Below are 15773 nucleotides of genomic sequence, written 5' to 3'. Positions count from 1 at the left end.
AGAAATTGGGCAACCTTGTCGTGTCCCTTTCTCAATCTTAAACTCTTCTGTCACTACATTGTTCACAATTAATTTTGCCTTTTGTTCTGAATAAATTGCACCTATACCATTTTCAAAACCTTGACCTACCCCCATCCCCTGTAGATTCTTCTTCATAAAACTCCAAGAAATATTGTCAAAGGCTTTCTCTGCATCCACAAATATCAAGACTGCCTTAGTATTTATATCCACTTGTAGTTTTTCTAGAATATTAATTATATTCCTCATGTTGTCAGACAGATGTCTGCCCGGGAGAAAGCCCGCTTGGTCTTTATGAATTTCTTCTACTAACACCTTTTTTAATCTTTTAGCCAAAATATCTGCAAAAAATTTGTAATCCACATTAAGCAGTGATATGGGGCGGTAATTCTTGAGCTGTGTCTTTTCAGTCTCTGTTTTCGGTATAAGTGTAATATAAGCTTCCTTCCACGACTCTGGTGCCCTTTTCCCTTCCAATATTTCATTGCAGACTTCCTTCAATGTTTGTATTAGCCATTCTTTCAAAGATCTGTAATATCTTGAAGTCAAACCATCTGGTCCTGGAGATTTACCTAATTGCATGTTCTGGATGGCCCCTTCCTCCTCCTGATCCGTTATTTTGTAATTCAACATTAGCTGATTTTCCTGAGAGATTTTGTGTAGTCATTTATTTTCAAAAATTGATCAATATCTATTTCTTTCTGCTTCTCCTGTGTATAAAGTTGTTTAAAATACCTCTGAAAACACTTCCTAATCTCCACTGGGTTCTGTATATTCTTTCCTTCCACTTCCAAATTCGTAATAGTATCAAATTTTTGTCTTTTTTTCATTTGCCAGGCCAACAATTTTTCACACTTATTTGCCGATTCAAATGACTTTTGCCTCATCTGTTTAATCTTCCATTCTATTTCCTGATTCATCAGCTTCGTATATTGTACTTGGTATAACTTTATCTCTTTCAGGATCTCCTGTGACTTTGGTTTTGCTCTCAGTTTCTTCTCTCCTTCCTTTATTTTCCCCAGGATTTTGTCCTTTTTTTCATTCTGAGTTTTCTTCTTAATTGAATTCTGTTGTAGTAAGAATCCTCTCATAACCGTTTTACTTGCATCCCAAATTACTCTTTTTTCCACTGTAGTATTCATATTTATCTCAAAATAGTCTCTTAGAGTTTTTTGGGCCTTCTTGGTCACCTCTTCATTCCTGAACAAAGTATCGTTCATCCTCCGTCTAAAGGAACCAATTAGCGTCAATTTCATTTCCATCTTCACAGCATTATGGTCAGAACAAGTTTTGGGGCAAATCTCCACTTTGCTGATCTTCAGAACCAATCCCCTGGTTACCCAGATTTGGTCAATTCTTGTCCATGTCATTTTAGCCTCAGAGAAGAAAGTTCCCTCTCTTCCCAGAGGGTTCTTCATTCTCCAAATGTCAACTAAGACCATATTTTCAGTCATGTCAAAAAAGTTTTTGGTAGTCTACCATCTTTGGTGACTACCTGTCTCTGTGCCTTGTCCATAAGATCATATTATAGTCCATATAATCCATCAGAGTCTCATGTAACTTATTAAAGAACTCCGATTTTCCTTCATTTGGTGCATAAATACCTACAATCAAGAATTTATCTCCTTGTGATTGAATTTCAATTGCAACAAATCTTCCTTGGTCATCTTTGAATATGAATTTCGGTGATAGGCTCTCCTTTGCATAAAGGACCACTCCTCTTTTTTTAACTTTATCTGATGAGATAAATTCATGGCCCAGTCTTTTATTACTCAATATCTTCCTGTGTAGCCTTATCACATGTGTTTCTTGCAAACAAATCAAGTCCAAATGTTCTTTTTTCAATAAATAAAAGACTCTCCGCCTTTTTTCTGGAGAATTTAATCCATTCACATCCCAGCTCAAAACCTGCAACGCCATCATGTAGTTACGCTGATATTCCTCCAACTGCACCCAATGCTTGCTCTTGTTCTGTTGGTGGTGGTGGTGACATGTTCACTGGGGGGATCCAATCCAAAGGATAATGCTGATATATCCAATATTCCCCTGTTTGGTGATCTTCTATCCGATGCTCTTTGCTCTAGTCCTCTATCTGATGATCTTCTATCCGATGCTCTTGGCTCTTTTCCAAGTCCCTTCTGCAGATCTTCTTAGTATTTATACAAAAACCTTTCTTTATCTTCTACTGATCTTATTTTTATTTTCCTTCCTTTGAAACTGAAGGATAGACCTTGGGAAAACTCCCACCTAAAGATGATTTTATTCCTTCTCAGCAGGGCAACCAAGTCTCCATAGTTAGGCCTAAGATCCAAAAGATATTTTGGGACGTCTTTAAAAATTTCCGCTCTTGACTGTTGTACTTCTAAGTTCTTCTGGTAGTGCCAACCCAATATTCTATCTCTCTCTTCTTTAGTTTGAAGGGTGATCAAGCAATCTCTTATTCTATTCTTCTCTTTTTCCCCTCCTCTTCCAAGTCTGAAGGCCCTCACAGTTCTAAACTCTTCTCGACCCAAGTCCAAGTCCCAAAAGTCAGCAAATTCCTGTGTGAGAAAATCTATCAAACTTTCCTTCTCCAATTCAGGTAGGGCTCTGATCCTCAGATTCGTCTGTTTTTCTTTAAGTTCAATCATAGCAAGCGTCAACTTATGATCATCAAGTTGCCTCTGTAGGGCTGGGACTCTCTCTCTCTCTCCAGTTGTGTTACTTTACATTCCGCAGCAACGGCTTTCTCCCTAGCTTCCTCTGCAGTCTGCCGTATCAAAGTAGATTCCTGTATCAATTTCTTGATGGTTTCTGTATTGGTATTCACCTTTTGTCCCAGATTATTTATACTTTCTGTATTTAAATCAATTTTAATAGTTGCCACATCCACTTTCTTCTTAAGCCGTTCCAGTGAATCATTTATCTTATTTAATGCAACCGCTAAGGCCTCTTCTGTCGACATTCCTCTTGGTTTTGAGTGTACTGGTGCAGAAGCAGCAGAAGAAGAAGCGGGTGGGGGGGCTGATGTTGAGCCTCTCCTAGGTTGCTGCCAAGTCCTCGCAGACCTTAATGTTTTTTCAGCAGTTGACTGGTCTGTTTTTTCCTTTCCATTTGCCATAACACTTAAAAGATTCAAGGTCAGTCCCAGAGTCTCACAGTTTTTTATCTTGCAGCTGGAAATTCCCCTAGCCCAGCTCTTGTAAAGCCACCAGTTTCAAAGGCTTCCACTAGGGGAAAACAGTTTCTATTTATATTAGTCAGTAATGTCCTCTTTTAAACACAGTTCAAACAATCCAAAGTTAGTTTCAGTTTTCAGTTACTTTTACTCCTTTTTAAAAGCAGACGGAGACAGTAGAAACAATGTATTTCTCTTATTAGCTAGCTGTCCATGAACATTCTAAACGCTGTCAATGAACATTCCAAAAGACGTCAGTCCTTCTAGCAGCCCGTTTCCAGGGTCAGAGCGGTGGTATTTTAGCTCTCTTCGCTCTCTCCTGCAGGCATACTCAGTCCACAACTTCCCCCCCTCTTCCCCTCCTCCAAGGAGGGGTTTAATGTTCTTTATCAATGGAAATTTAGTTTTTTACAATAGGCTTTCCAAGACTTCAGCTTGCAGCCTCATTGCTTCAGTCTATTTACAAAAGGGGAAGGCGGACTTCCTGTATTGAACCTCCCCGTTACGATACCAAATTAAACATTTAAAAATCCAATTCTCCTGTTTCAGCTCTACTCACGGGTAGTTACTTTGAAGTCAAATTGTCAAATTGTCCACAGAAAAAAGTCAGCGCTCTCTGGCAACAGCTATGCGGCTTCGCTCCGTGGAAGAAGCAGACGATTCGAAGCACCGCGCTGCTCACCCCACATCACTCCGTGTTATAGTTCAGAATTTATCTGGTTAAATTCCCTGGTGTGTGTCACCTGCTGACGTCAGCTTACAGCTGGGCGGAGACAGAAGCTTTAGAAGCTGGGCGGGACTATTCCCTGTTTTGTTAGTTCCCCCTGTGACTCTGAGGGGAGAAGGATGTTCCCTCTGTGTATCTGAGAGGGAGACATGTTTTGCAGCAATGGCTGCCAGCAGTGACGGACTTTGATGCTGTAATGTTTTAATAAAGAGCTGTAAATAGACAAATCTGTCTATGTGTGCTTACAAGGAGCAAGACTGCTTTACACGCTGTGTTCTACTCTGCTAAAAGCCGTGACTGAGAAGAGACAGCAGGAGTTATTGCGCAGCTTGGGAGGAAGCGTGCCGGACCGCTGTAAGTGATTGATTGGGATCGTAAAGCTGTCTGAAGTCGCGGCTCTATCGATCAAGGGCCAGATCGATATATATCCAAACAGGTTATGGAAGGTCAGCCAACGCTCGTAAAGCAGTCGGTGTGAGCTCCAGGAATGTTTTTGAAGTCAGCGGTCTGCGGCTGAGGAGCGGAACGGGAGCTGACTGGGTGCCGGAGAGCAAGAATGATTAATTGCCTGCTTCCGAGAGGCAGTGAGAGCTTCTGATACAGAGAGCTGGAGCTAAAAAGCAGCTAAGAGCTGGAGGCTGGGACGCAGCCGATAACGTTTCTCCACGGAAGGGAGAGCCAAGCAGCTGGTACGGAGTAAGTACAGCTTGAGGGGCCCCTTGGGAGAACGGGAGAAGATGGCTGAAAGCCAGAATATACCGGTGGAGCCTCTAACTCTAAAAAGTTGGGCAACGTGGTCCAGAAAAATAAGGGGATGGTTCTTGGTCGAAGGGCTTTGGGAAGCAAACCAATGGGAGCCAAAATCACCCCTTGGCTGGCCAGCAGCTGGAGCAGGTGAAGCAAGCTGTGGGGCTGTGTTGGCTGAAGATAGCCAGAGGCTGCATCAAGAGCTGAATATGCTCAAAGCATGCGTTGATGCATCACTGAGGCCTCATTTGGAGGGCATAACGACAGCGTGGGCTGCCTGGAATTTGCTGAAGGGCTTGTGTGAGGCGTCAGCGAAAGGCCAGAGCCCTGGAGAGAGCCCTGGAGAAGCAGAAGGATGCCCAGAAAGCCCAATGGGGGCTGAGACAGTGTTGGGGAGCTGTTGTAATGCTTCTACACGTCTGTGTGATGGACTGAGTCCTGGAGAGGCTGGACTGGCAGGCCCTGTTCCCGATGTATCGGCCTCTAGGAGCGCTAGTGAGCAGATCGGGGGGGCGAAGAGTTCCAAAGGCAAGTTTAAACAACTTTCGCTTTGTGCTGAAGCAAAGAGGAGCTTCAGGGGGGGCCAGGCTGGTGGGAGGCGCCGTTCCAGAAGGAGGAAGGCCAGGCCAGCTGGGTGGAGCCCCGGGCAGTGTTTTTCCACTGGAGTTCAACGTCGGCGTGGCAATTGCCCCCACCGGAGCAGAGAGCCGATGCAGGATGTTTGCAAAGACTTTTCCCATGGGAATCAGGCAGGTTTCCATGGCAACAGGCCTGGGAAGACAGGCAGGCGTGGAACTGAGCCAGGTGATCGTGGTAAACAACAAGAAGAGTCTTATCAGGTTTCTGCGAGTATGGCAGTGTTTGAAGACGGCCGAGTGGAAAATTCCGAGATGGCCTTTGTTATAGACTCTGCAGCTAACCGCAACATGGTTCCAGAGACCCCTGCAGTCGAGAGGTGGAATTGCACGGCAGTTCCGAAGGGACAGACTATTAAGTTCGCGAATGGACAGAAAACTAGAGTTTCCAAGTGTACTAATGCCTATCTTTGTGTCTTACAGGAGACGGTGGATTTTTGTATTGTTCCAGAGATTCATCATTGTTTGTTATCTGTGCCTTATTTGTTAAGTAAGGGGTTCAAAGTTTGTTTTGAAAATGATGTCTGCACAATCTCCAGAGAGGGGAGGTTACTGGCCAAAGTGCGGAAGGGACAGAATGATCTTTTCATTCTTAAAACGTCTCTTGGAGGTGAGGGGAAGGTTGAGAAAGCACAAGCGTTTCGTGCTACAGTTCCCAACCAGCGTGCTACAATTCCCGCTCATAATGTTACATGTGCATGCGTATGGCATCAGAGAACGATTCACAATCCTTTAGAGGATTTGCAGGTGTTACCTGAGGTTGTTGCAGGTTGTAAGATTAAAAATTGTCAAAGTGCCATTAATTGTGACACTTGCAAGCAAGCAAAGGTGAGAGGGTGCAGTTACCCAAAGGTGGAACGTGTGGCCACTAAACCTTTTGAACTGGTACACATAGATTTGTCCAGTCCTGTCAAGGCACAGAGTCTAGGGGGGGCCAGGTTTCTGCTAACTTTTCTGGATGATTTCTCGCAGAATTCCTGGGCTCACGGTCTCAAATCCAGGGAGGATGCAGCACAGCTGATCAGGAGCTGGATTGAGGGGGTGGAACAGAGGTTCTCCACCAGGGTTCAAGCTATCATCAGTGACAGAAATGCTGAGTACACTGGTTCTGCTTTGCAGAAGTTCTTTCAGAAGAAAGGGATACGACACACAGTTATTTCACCCCAGCAAGGGGGGGTGGCAGAGCTGAGAAGTGGAGCTCTGGTTAAGGCTGCACAGGTGATGCTGAAAGAAGCCAGGTTACCTCCTGAGTTTTGGCTGGAGGCTACGAGGGCTGTGTCATTTACCTGGAATCGTGTCTACAACTCACTGGTAGGTGACACACCGTTCTCTTTGTTAAATGGCCGAAAACCCCAGGTTCACTTTCTGCGGACGTTTGGGACTCCTGCGATTGTCTCTTTGCCTAAGGCTTTGCAAGGGCCAGATGGAGCCAAAGTCCAGAAAATGATCTTCTGTGGGTATGAGCCAGAAGCCCGTGCATGGCGATTTGCCTACCTGTCAGGTGATCAGAGTAAGGTGCTGATCAGTAAGCACGCTGAGTTCTTAGAGGAGGAGGTAAAGTCAAAGACTCCTGTTAGGCGTGATGTTCTCTCAGAATGTCTCTCTGATCCAGAAGACAGTTCTGATGAGGCGGAAGAAGAGGCTGAGGCTGCTGATGACGACCAGGTCACTGACCAGGGTCAGGAGCAGGATAGGGCATCTCCACAAGCTGTTAAGAGACTGCCCAAAAGTGAGCCTAGTTCTCCTGTGAGTGTAATGGAGAGGATTCGAAGACGCTTTAAGTCAGAAGGAGAATCCCGTGATGCAGAGGACACACCTGCTGATCAAAGTGAGTCAGAGAGAACACCTGAGTTTGTGCCTAGGAGGTCCAGTCGCACAACTAAAGGTATCCCACCAGAGAGGTATCAGGCCACAGGTGCGTGGGTAAGTTTCGCACAGTGCGATTCTGAGAGTTGTGAGGTGGTTCCACAAATGCCAAACAGGTTTGCCAAGGGAGAGCACAAGGCATTGGGGAAGGAATTGATCTCACAAGGTGTTACTGAAGATGTTGCACAGGTATCACGCAGGGACACAAGGGGGGGTGTTATAGTTCAGAATTTATCTGGTTAAATTCCCTGGTGTGTGTCACCTGCTGACGTCAGCTTACAGCTGGGCGGAGACAGAAGCTTTAGAAGCTGGGCGGGACTATTCCCTGTTTTGTTAGTTCCCCCTGTGACTCTGAGGGGAGAAGGATGTTCCCTCTGTGTATCTGAGAGGGAGACATGTTTTGCAGCAATGGCTGCCAGCAGTGACGGACTTTGATGCTGTAATGTTTTAATAAAGAGCTGTAAATAGACAAATCTGTCTATGTGTGCTTACAAGGAGCAAGACTGCTTTACACGCTGTGTTCTACTCTGCTAAAAGCCGTGACTGAGAAGAGACAGCAGGAGTTATTGTGCAGCTTGGGAGGAAGCGTGCCGGACCACTGTAAGTGATTGATTGGGATCGTAAAGCTGTCTGAAGTCGCGGCTCTATCGATCAAGGGCCAGATCGATATATATCCGAACACTCCGGACCCCCAAAACCGGGTTTCCCCGCGAGTAAGGGAGGCGCAAAAGGTGCCCGCCGAATCCCACGCTCATGGGCTTCTCCTGCCTGTGATTTTTTGCGGGTCTCCGCCTTCGCCGTGGCGGCCAGACCCAGATTCCCATGGGGTAAATTCCTCCCGATCAGAGGAATTCCGCCATTACCGGAGGCACCAACCTGGAAGTCCCACTGGTGACAGTTCCTAAATTGCTGGTCCAATAACTCAAAAGGGGCTTATAAGAGCCATGCGGTTTGAGCAACTAGCTCAGACCTCCTCGCATGTTCAGCTTCCTAATCTTCCAAAGGATCATTGAGGTACAGCAATAGGCTTGATTTCCTTCCTCCCAAGGTAAGAGGGAAAGTGACCTAGCCAAGACTGGCAGGACAGCTTGTTCTATGGCATTAACCCCTTCATGCATTCATCAAACTTCAGTATGTTGCTTATATGAGGCCAGAGGCTTTTAAATGACATTGTGATTAAAGAGGAAGATGATGACAAATGCCTTTACAAAATTTGGGGTTTTTTAGGTGGAATTTGAAGGATTTAAAAACTGAAATTGTACTGGTGCCAGTGGGCCTTTCAGCAACACCTCCTGCTTTGTGGCAGAACTGCATGCAGAGGCCATCTGAAATGCTGGACATGTTTACAAAGAAGTACAGCCAAATCAATTCAATAGGGCTTTATTCCAGGGTGGAAAATTTCATATTGCAGCCTTCACACCCTTTGCACACCCCTTAACTTTGTTTTTATCAACATTCTTAATGTTCATTTTTGTAAGTAATTTAAGTGAGTAATAAGACCTTTTCACACGTTATGCAAACCTGGATTTCAAATGCAAAGATGCCATGGCTCCATATTTATGATGGACATTTGGAGTTCCCATTTAGCATTTACTTCAACTCAAGCAGAATAGAAATAAGAGTCTGTCCACTGATTTCCTCCAAACACACAAAACATTCCTGTGCTGTGTGTGAGGCCTGTGATAGAAACAGCAAAACTGCCCAAAAGGTGTGCTAGACATTCCTCCCACTTCTGATATTTCTGCTCTCTGTTTTGTCACTCAAGCTCTTTCCCCCACCCCCTACTGGACTCTGAAATCTGGAAGGGTCCAAAGCAGACAAGAACAGGATCCCAAGGATTTTGGGGGAGTTCAGCCCCTCCCTGTCATTAGAACACTCTAGTTGGGGGCTTTTCATTTAGAGGAAGGAGAGCTTCACAGCTGAAAGAGAGGTGAATATGTTGCTCTTTCTAGGTAATCCAGGATTCCTTACTAACCTATTCAATGGATCACTCATTCTGTTTCCCATTCCTAATCTTCCAAAGAACCAAGTTCACATGGCACATTCCAGCCAGTTCCAGCTCACTAAACAGGACAATTAAAGGAGGAAAATTAGAGATATCTGGGAATTTCCAGTCATGGCTCCCATATCCTCCTGCTCTTCATCAGAATATCCATTTATTCATTATTCTGTCTGTAGGCACTTGACCTCCCTTGCTCTAGCCCAGTGTTTCCCAACCTTTTTTGGGCAAAGGCACACTTGTTTCATGAAAAAAATCTCAAGGCACACCACCATTACAGCCCCGTGACGTCAGCGCGCAGCGTCACGCCGGGAGGGACATGAATTGCTAGCAAATTACATAATCACCTCCTTGAGGGCTGGCTCATCTTCTCCGAAGGCAGAACCCCATTAATTAACAGCACAGACTCACACCATAGCCAAGACGAGGGGGGAAAACCTCAGTCATGCACAGTCATGCACATGTGGGGGCTAAATGAGGACGAAGACCGGGCAGAGAGCAGGGTTCAAATCACCCCACCTGGCCAGGACAATCCCTGGGTGCTCCCTTGGGCCACTCGCCTGACCCACCTCGCAGGGCTGTTGTTGCGAGGATAACACGGGGAGAACCACGTGCGCACCCGGGAGCTCCTTGGAGGAGAAAGCGGGCGATGAATGCAATGCACAAAATATATGAGAGGTGACCAGGTTTTGCAGGTGAGGGGCCCCCGCCAGCCTCCGCTTCCAACACCCGGCGCAACGACGCCGAAGTTTCCCCCCGGGCTCGGCTCGGGGAGCACCGGTGCTCCCCCCGCGGCTCCCCTTCGCCCTCCCGGCTCTCTCTGCCGCCCACTGGGCACCCCCCTCACCTGCCAAGTCCGGAGCACCGGTGGAAGTTGCATGCATGCATGCAGGGCGCCGCGTTGCCATTGCATTGCACTGCACTCCATGCAACGCCTGCACGCATGCATTGCCTTGCACGCCCGCCAAGGGGTCTCCCCGCGGTCCGATGCGTCCCCTCCGGCGCGGATGCAGCATTGCAAAAATAAAAAACCCCCGACGCAGCCCTACCTGGGGGGCAGCCTCCGCCTCCGCCGCTCCGCCTCCACGGGGATCCCCGGGCTCCATCCTGCCGCCCGATCTCCGGAGGGCGCAGGCAGGCTGTGCGGGGTCTGCGCGGAAGAGCCCCTGCCCGCCCGGCTGCCGCTGCGCTCATTCCATGGCCGGGAGAAGAGCGCTTCAAATAAAACGCCCGGCCCGCCAGGCCACGCTGGGAAACGTAGTTTGCGCACCCCGCGCGGGCGCGGAGCCCAAGGGCGAGGGGACTACGGATCCCGGCAGCCCCCGCGCTGGGGACAGAGGAGGAGAGGCCGGGTGCAGGGATGGAGGGACGGGTGGGCGAGCGAGTGAGTGAGTGGCAGCCGCCAAGCCTTGGCCGAGAGCCAGGAAGGGCCTCCCCGGAGGAGGAGGAGGAGGAGGAGGGAGGCGCAGAGCGGGAGGGAGGGAGGGAACCCCAGGGGTCATCTAGTGACGGCGCCCCAATCGAAAATTTGACTTTTTTAAAAAAAATCTTTCAATTTTTAAATTTTTCCCGCGGCACACCAGGCAACATCTCGCGGCACACTAGTGTGCCGCGGAACAGTGGTTGGGAAACACTGCTCTAGCCCCACTGGCCATTCCCTACTCCAGAGGAAACTCATGGAACCCAGGATGGGGTATTAGAATTTTTAGGGGCTAACCAGAGTGGGATAGTTGGGAGATAGTTGTTGTTTTTTGAATGTCTGATTTTTCAATTTCGTTGTTCTGTATGGCAGTGTTTCCCAACCTTTTTTGGGCAAAGGCACACTTGTTTCATGAAAAAAATCTCGAGGCACACCACCATTACAGCCCCGTGACGTCAGCGCGCAGCGTCACGCCGGGAGGGACATGAATTGCTAGCAAATTACATAATCACCTCCTTGAGGGCTGGCTCATCTTCTCCGAAGGCAGAACCCCATTAATTAACAGCACAGACTCACACCATAGCCAAGACGAGGGGGGAAAACCTCAGTCATGCACAGTCATGCACATGTGGGGGCTAAATGAGGACGAAGACCGGGCAGAGAGCAGGGTTCAAATCACCCCACCTGGCCAGGACAATCCCTGGGTGCTCCCTTGGGCCACTCGCCTGACCCACCTCGCAGGGCTGTTGTTGCGAGGATAACACGGGGAGAACCACGTGCGCACCCGGGAGCTCCTTGGAGGAGAAAGCGGGCGATGAATGCAATGCACAAAATATATGAGAGGTGACCAGGTTTTGCAGGTGAGGGGCCCCCGCCAGCCTCCGCTTCCAACACCCGGCGCAACGACGCCGAAGTTTCCCCCCGGGCTCGGCTCGGGGAGCACCGGTGCTCCCCCCGCGGCTCCCCTTCGCCCTCCCGGCTCTCTCTGCCGCCCACTGGGCACCCCCCTCACCTGCCAAGTCCGGAGCACCGGTGGAAGTTGCATGCATGCATGCAGGGCGCCGCGTTGCCATTGCATTGCACTGCACTCCATGCAACGCCTGCACGCATGCATTGCCTTGCACGCCCGCCAAGGGGTCTCCCCGCGGTCCGATGCGTCCCCTCCGGCGCGGATGCAGCATTGCAAAAATAAAAAACCCCCGACGCAGCCCTACCTGGGGGGCAGCCTCCGCCTCCGCCGCTCCGCCTCCACGGGGATCCCCGGGCTCCATCCTGCCGCCCGATCTCCGGAGGGCGCAGGCAGGCTGTGCGGGGTCTGCGCGGAAGAGCCCCTGCCCGCCCGGCTGCCGCCGCTGCGCTCATTCCATGGCCGGGAGAAGAGCGCTTCAAATAAAACGCCCGGCCCGCCAGGCCACGCTGGGAAACGTAGTTTGCGCACCCCGCGCGGGCGCGGAGCCCAAGGGCGAGGGGACTACGGATCCCGGCAGCCCCCGCGCCGGGGACAGAGGAGGAGAGGCCGGGTGCAGGGATGGAGGGACGGGTGGGCGAGCGAGTGAGTGAGTGGCAGCCGCCAAGCCTTGGCCGAGAGCCAGGAAGGGCCTCCCCGGAGGAGGAGGAGGAGGAGGAGGAGGGAGGCGCAGAGCGGGAGGGAGGGAGGGAACCCCAGGGGTCATCTAGTGACGGCGCCCCAATCGAAAATTTGACTTTTTTAAAAAAAATCTTTCAATTTTTAAATTTTTCCCGCGGCACACCAGGCAACATCTCGCGGCACACTAGTGTGCCGCGGAACAGTGGTTGGGAAACACTGCTGTATGGGACAATGACAATAAAGATTATCATATCACATCGCCTGGTTTCTACTCACCTAGTGAAAACAAGGTCAAGAGGAGGCCCATGCACAGGAGGCCCATGCACAGGAAAGTCTTCATGGTGTTGGGATGATCAAAAGCTAAGGAGGACTTCAAGACGATCTGGTCCCCAAAAAGGCAACATATGCAACTTTGAGCTTACACAGAGGAATATATAAGTCAGGGTTTGAGCCTCAGGCAGCATGTGCAAACAACTGGTTTAGTGAGATGTGGAAACTAGCCCAAATAGAGTTTTCCCAGAAAGCACATGATGTGATATTGGATCATAAATTACTTTGGAAACTCAGTGCAATCTTTTTTCAGAAAAACCATGAAATTTTGCCAAATGAGAATCCACGTTATGCCTGTGTTCTTCACATTTTCACAATCATATCCCCAGGGTCCATGTGTACATTACGTGCCCTTCTTATCCAGGCAAGTGGGTATCTCTTGGACTTTACCCATTCAGTCAAGCTATGTTGGATGGTCAACTAGTTAGCTTTCCAGAATTCATTTATTTAAAAAATATTTTTCATTCTTAAGCTTGGAAAGAACATTGTTGCCTATTCTTTAATTCATACAGTTTTTGCATCTGATTCTCTTCATCTTTAAGATGGACTTCAAACAGGCAACCTTTAAAACAGAGAACCGAACAATGTAAATAGGGCCTGTGGTGGCCATTCTTATTTTGTATCCCTGGCAGCAGCAGTTTCTGAAGAATATTGGGGGCGGGGGGAGGATTTCACACATAAAAATCCCACAGGGAAGATAACCGTATTTTCTTGTCTACATCTATATATGCCAAAAAGTGGGGGCGCTCAACCTCTGCTACAGATTTTGGTGTTAATCCACTGTGAATGGTTGAGAGAGGATTTTAGGGTTCTTTTGTGGCAAAACAATCCAAATTAAACCACATTAAAACCATTCCAAATCATAATCCAATCAAACAGTCCAGATTTTATGCCAAATTATAAGTGTTTGGGTGGCTTCCTGTGCTCTGGGGGTCGAGGAGCGATGATCTCACATAGTGCTGCATTCCTTATTTAGGTGGTAATTCCAGTAAAACAATCTGAAGTTAATCCTTCATTTATTTTTAACAGCCTCTGAATTCGTCCAACAAGCAGCTCAGTCCTATAAAGTTCTATGTGAAAGGTTTCTTGCTGGTTTTCCCCTTTATTTCCTTTTTTATAATCCAAACAATCTATGCTCAGCATTCACTTTCGTTTTCTCTCAGAGGCAATTCTTGATGTGACACAACTCAGAACCGAAAGGAATGTGGATCTCAGCCATTTGCACCGGATATATATCCAAAATTCATTTTTTATCTCCTTCCAATTGATTAATGAACCGGTGCTTCAGCGGAAACCCATAAATCCTGTCATCAATTCTTTTTATCATCCCATTTAAGGTGATTACCAAATGTAGCCCAGTTTCACATAGTCAGTTCTATAGTAAAACCATAATCATAATGATAACAAAGTGTTCTCTCAATCCTGCTTGTGCACTTTGCAGTCAGGCAGTCAGTCTTTCCAGGGGAGATTTGCCAAATCAGATAGCAAATGCAAAGTATATCAAAAAGAAATTATGGAGACTCACCCCCCCCCCTTCGATTCTGACATACCAGTCCAATTGTGATGGTAATCCTTTTTGTTCTCCAGGTCAAATCCTTGGCACCCAGTGGCTGAATCAATTGGCAGAATACTTTATCTCCTCTAGTCCAGAGAATACCTGTTAATTAAGTCTGAACTTCATCTTAAAAAGCAGGTGTTTGCTGCTGGTGGCGATGGCTTTGGAGAGTTCCCAAAAAACCACACGGTGCTTTACACCCAGCGCCCCCTTCCCCCATCATACCTTCCTGACTGGGAGCAGGTCTTGGGCAATCTGCAGGTGAAGCTGCCCCCCCTCCTGGCCCTGGGGGGGGGTGTGCGAGGATGATTACTCCCATCTCATCCTCAAAAATTCCATACAAAACGGCTCCCATGTAATGGACAGCCTTTCGCCATGGAAGCCAAACAGGAAGTTGGGTGGCTGAGTTTTTATCAATAGTATCTCCAAGAGTGGTGAATGGCACTATTTAGTGGGAAGAAACTCCAGTGAAAATCCTCATTATTACATATTTTTACATGGCTGTTTATTTCTTTATATTTTATAATTTTATATGGATGTTTTTCGATGGCATATATTTGTCATGCCTAATAAAGTTTTTTGACCAAACTGTGGGAGGCAGTGGAAGACTGGAGTGCCTGGCGTGCTCTGGTCCATGGGGTCACAAATCAACGACTAAACAACAACAAGAATAAAGGTTTGGTGAAGAAGAAATACTTCAGTTTTATCCAGCTCTTCCAAAAGGGACAACCAGATCTCTTTCTTTGATTGCACAGCCACATATTTAGACTGAGATGGGGGCATCTGTAAGACATTTAATTTACTCCAGAGCCTATACTTGGGTAATATTTTGCAACAGCAAAAGTCACAAAGTTTGGTCCTCTCCAGAGTCATCTCAGGCCAGAAGGAAATGTCTCGTCTCCCCACTACATCACCGTTGCAGTATATCAGTATATCAGTTTTTCAAAGTACATTTGTTTGTGTCTTTGTGTCTTTATTTTCTGTTGGTATAATTTTTTCCAGAGTATCTTAATAATTTTTTCATTATTTAAGTTTGTTTACTCCCCCCCCAACTTACAAATACAATATTTTGCAGAGAAATGGATGACTCATCATTTTTTTAAAAAAGCTTTTTCAAAACTCTACTGCTTAAATTTTAAGTCTTAAAAATGCTAAATGACCAAACAACACAAGTTTTCACCAGGTACATGGGGATCACCACTTGTGTGCAATTGGCACGTGCGGTTAACACTTACACCTGCACCAAAGACTGCACTGAAAGGGGGTGGGGCAGAATGGGACAGGAGTGGAACAGGGCAATGCCCTGTAATGGAACCCCATTGTAAGTGGCTCCCACAGAAGGAATGTGGTTCATCAATGGTGCTGTAGACTAAAAAAAAGTTGAAAACCCCTGGTGTAGGGTTTACTTCTAAGCCTTTTCTTCTCCTGAAGATATCCCACAAAGCAGTGGAGGTTTAGGGTCAGAGTTTTCCATTTAGATGGTCTACTTTCCCAGGCTGATGTTCCCCATCTGCCCCTCACTTCCCTCTACATCATGTGCAAAAAAGAAAAAAAAGAAAAAAGCTTCTTAACCATTGCTCTCATCTACTCAACCCACCAGAGCTTGCCTTTGCATGCAGCGGAAATCCCTAACTCTACAAGGGTTTGAGACCCAATGGCTACCCTCACCTGGTTTAGCTAGCCATTCAAAGCCACAGGTGAGAGCTGAGTGCAAGGGGGGCAAAGGTGGAC

Source organism: Podarcis melisellensis (assembly GCF_964234715.1).
Source record: "Podarcis melisellensis genome assembly, chromosome: 8".
NCBI classification, from domain to species: domain Eukaryota; kingdom Metazoa; phylum Chordata; class Lepidosauria; order Squamata; family Lacertidae; genus Podarcis; species Podarcis melisellensis.
The sequence above is the reverse complement of the archived record's forward strand: the minus strand, read 5'-3'. Positions refer to the sequence as shown.